Below are 4,239 nucleotides of genomic sequence, written 5' to 3'. Positions count from 1 at the left end.
TTTATTGTGAGTTCCTATCTTGGAGACTTGATTATATAAATACTCCCCTAGAGTGACACTAGGGTTGAGAGTTCTTCTTGGTAACTCTTGTGAGTGAGTGACACAACATGAGAGTTAGACAAAGCTAGATTAGAGAGGGTTGAGAGGGTGAGTCGAGAGGTAGCGGACCGTCTCCTTTCCCCTCCGGTGTGATCTATCCTACCTCCTCGTTCCAAGAGTTCTTTGCGGCCATAGTAGAGTGAATGGGCTAAGAGATGACCTTCCGCTGGGGCTTAGTTGCGAGTGCAACGGAGTGAAATGTTGAAGTGATTTTAGCACCTAGGGCTTAATTGTGGCTAGGGATCTTCCACCTGGACCAAAGGGTTAGGTCTATACATACGAATAGGTTTATCACTTGGAATCCCTAGAGCTCATTGCAATTCTATGTGAGTGCGAGGTTGAGCGGTTATTCATCTCTCCTCCGGGACATGTATAGAGTTAGGAATGGTTGACCTTAGATTTGGGATCATGTAATCAAGGATTTCCACGACTCATTGTTGCATCAATTAGGAAGTATAATAGAGGGTTCTTGCACTTGAAACGATTGTCCTGGGCGGATCAATATCCGGGTACCCCATCTTTATCGATTGCCATACCTTCTCCTTTACTTGTACCCTCTATCTTGTTGTTTTTATTTTCGTTATTTCATATTTTGTCACACTTATCACTATTCATCTTCCATATTAGTTAAGAAACAACTTAAGTGTCTTTATTCCCTACTCTCTATGGATACGATACCCACTCATCTGGGAGATAGTAGAAGCTTTTCTTGTCCGATATTTTCCTCCCGGAAAATCCTCAAAACTTAGGAATAAGATCTCGTCCTTTGTACAGTTAGAATTGGAGTCTCTATTTGAGATGTCTAAAAGGTTCAAAGAGCTCCTGAGAAAGTGCCCGCAACATGGATTCCCAGAGTGGATGATTGTTCAGACCTTTTACAACGGTCTGAATCCGAGTACAAGGCAACTCTTGGATGCGGCAGTAGGAGGTACCTTAGGTAGCAAGACCCCTGGTGAAGCTCGTCAATTAATTGAAAAAATGGGGTTAAACAACTACCAATGGAATGCTAGGGAGAAAAAAAAAGTGGCCGGTCTCTATAAGATAGATGCAGTAACCTCATTGGCAGCTCAAGTGGAATCATTGAGTAAGAAGTTAGATCTCCTAACTTCAAATAGAGTGGCGGCCGTGACTACTTGCACCGGGTGTGGTGGAGGACATGCTCCCTCCGATTGCCCGATCTCTATTAGTGATGCATCTTCGGTTGAGAATGTCGATTTTGTGGGTAATGGCATGAGGAATCAAGAAAACCCATACAACAATACCTACAATCCGGGTTGGAAGAATCATCCCAATTTCTCGTGGAGCAACCAAGGTCCATAAAAGGGCATAGGACCACGGGGTTTCCAATAACAAGCCCCAAACATGGAGAACCGAGTTTCAGGTTTGGAGACCCGAATGAATGATTTGGAGAAGGCCTTAACTAGGTTTGTGCAATCATCTGATACAAGGTTCCAATCAGTTAAGGCTACACTTCGCAACCACACTGCCTCTTTGCATAATCTTGAAAATCAAGTAGGGCAGATTGCGAAGTCCTTATCGGAAAGGCCACAAGGAAGCTTGCCGAGTAACACCGAGACCAATCCTAGAGAGCATGTGAAGGCGATCACTTTGAGAAGTGGTCGTGAGGTTGAGGGTAAGCTTCTGAGTAAGAAGCCCAATGAACACGTACCCGAGGTTATAAAGGTTAAGAAGGGAGCAAGTAAAGAGAAGGAGGTGGCATCCCCACCTATGAAGCCAAGAATCCCTTATCCCTCTAGATTGAAGAATGACCAAGGGGATGAACAGTACAAGAAGTTCCTGAGTTTGTTCAAACAACTCCACATCAATATTCCTTTTGTTGAGGCATTGGCCCAAATGCCTAAGTATGCAAAATTCTTGAAAGACTTGTTGACCAATAAGAGGAAGTTAGAGAAGAGTGCTTCAGTGATTTTAGATGCATCTTGCTCGGCGGTTTTGTAAAAAAACATGCCGAACAAGAAGAAAGACCCAGGAAGCTTCATCATTCCGTGTAATATTGGCAATCTAGGTGAAGAAATAGCATTGGCGGACTCAGGGGCCAGTATCAACATTATACCGTACACCTTCTTTTAAAAGCTAGGCTTGGGCGAGCCTAGGCCTACTTGGATGACTTTACAATTGGCGGACCAAACGGTGAGACATCCGAGGGGTATCATCGAAGATGTGCTTGTCAAGGTAGACAAGTATATATTTCCTATAGACTTTGTAGTGCTAGACGTCGATGAGGATGAGGATGTACCCTTGATACTTGGGAGGCCATTTTTGCGGACTTCCAAATCCTTGATTGACATGGACGGCGGAGAGCTAACTTTACGAGTTGGAGATGACTAGCTCACATACCGCCTTGCTGAAGCCATGCGGTATTCTCTTGATTTCGATGATACTTTGTATTTTCTAGACACTACTGATAACATTGTTGATAAATACATACAGGAAATGTTCAATCCAGACCCGTATGAGGGTCTGTTCGACCAAGATGAGGACAATGAAGAAGTAATGATGCTTGGTTCAACGGAAGAACTACAATCTATCCCGGGGATCTTGAAGAAGGTGCTCCGAAAATTGAAGAGGGCTAGGAGACGCCACCGGAAACGCTCCAAGGCTGTTGGAGACATGCGTGAACCGAAGAAGTTGGATGAACCATTGTTAGGCGGTCCCAAGCCCGATAATTCACCCTCTACCCTCAAGAAATTTTGCTCATCGTGCTTCCAAGCCATGGGTAAGAGGGCGACTTTCATCTATGAGCTCCCGTGAGGTAAGACAAGGTACGTCAAGCTAAGTGACGTTAAACAAGCACTTCTTAGGAGGCAACCCAAGTGTTTACTATTTTCTTAGTTTAGTAGTTTAGTCTGTACATGAATAAAGTGTTGAGTGTTGGTGTCTTGATTTTTATATACTTGTGCTGCGATTTTATTGTGGTTTTTGAATTGTCATCGTGTGTTTTCACATGGATTTAGCGAAGTTGGGTCGTTTGAGCTATTTCTCATGTTTTTCACTGGTAAAATTTGCATATTAGGGCAGGCTCTGAGTGTGTAAACATGTTCAAAAATTTTTTGCAGAGCCTGCAGAGTTTTCTAAGGCATCCAGAGAAAATATACGGGCGTGTGGAATTTCCGCACGCCCGTAAATTTGCATTGCAAGCTCATCCAGAGAAGGCACAGGGGCATGGACTCGCACCTGTGAATGACTATGCGATTCTCGCACGCCCGTGTGTAATTTCCGCACGGGCTTGTGAATTCCTGCAGAGATTGGCAGATTATCCCGAAAGCACACAGGGGCATGGACTCGCCCCTGTGGGCGACCTTGTGAAAATCGCACGGGCGTGGGTAAGTTCTGCACGCCCGAGCGAATCTTTGCAGAGGAGCTCTCTCCATCCCGAGAAGTCACAGGGGCGTGCACTTACCCCTGTGAGTTGGGCCTGTCATTGTCCACGCCAGCGCGGAATTTTCACATGGGTGTGCGGAACACTTAGTAATTTTTCTCGAATGTCCAAAGCAGCCACAGTGGCGTGCGGCTGCCCCTGTGGGTCGGGCGCACGGGCGTGGGTATTTCCCACACACCCGTGTATTTGCGTTCAGAGGCAATGAGTGCTTTCCCAAGAGCGCACAGGGGCGTGCATCTACCCTAGTTAGGCTTTCCTGTGGAGATGCACAGGTGTGGGTAATTTCCGCACGCCCGTGCAAATATACAAAACACCAATAGGCGCGAGTCCTTTTAAAAGGATTATCGTTTCTCTTCACCCTCATATCCTCCATTTATCTGAGAGCACTCCTATATTGTTTCCCGACCTCGTATCGCCAATTTGGAAGGATTTTGCTTGGTTTTCCAACCGTTTTCAAAGCTTTCTCATCTCAACTCGACGGTAAGCCCTATCTTTGATTTCCTTCGCAAATTCATGATTTTCATCGATGAAACTAGTTAATAATGCTTTGTTTCTTTAATTAGAATGATTATTTATATTTAGAACGAAGGAGAAGCATTACAATGGTGCATTTGTGGAGTTTGAGGCGTGGCCGTGCGTTTATTCACGACCCGTGGATCTACACGGGCGTGCGGAAATTCCGCACGATCGTGTGGATTTCTGCAGCTATGCTTAATTAACTTGTTTGATCGATTTTCTTT

General features: G+C 45.0%; 1 non-coding gene across 1 annotated transcript; it reads right to left on the bottom strand.

The window, feature by feature from the left end:
• Positions 1-840: 840 nt before the first annotated feature.
• LOC120252653 lies at positions 841-947 on the bottom strand. The gene has a single exon (XR_005534110.1). It is a non-coding gene; the product is annotated as a small nucleolar RNA R71 (small nucleolar RNA).
• Between the last annotated feature and the right edge of the window lie 3,292 nt (positions 948-4,239).

The sequence above is a fragment of the Dioscorea cayenensis genome, chromosome 21 (assembly GCF_009730915.1).
Source record: "Dioscorea cayenensis subsp. rotundata cultivar TDr96_F1 chromosome 21, TDr96_F1_v2_PseudoChromosome.rev07_lg8_w22 25.fasta, whole genome shotgun sequence".
Taxonomy (NCBI): Eukaryota; Viridiplantae; Streptophyta; class Magnoliopsida; order Dioscoreales; family Dioscoreaceae; genus Dioscorea; species Dioscorea cayenensis.
This window is presented reverse-complemented; position numbering and strand designations above follow the sequence as displayed.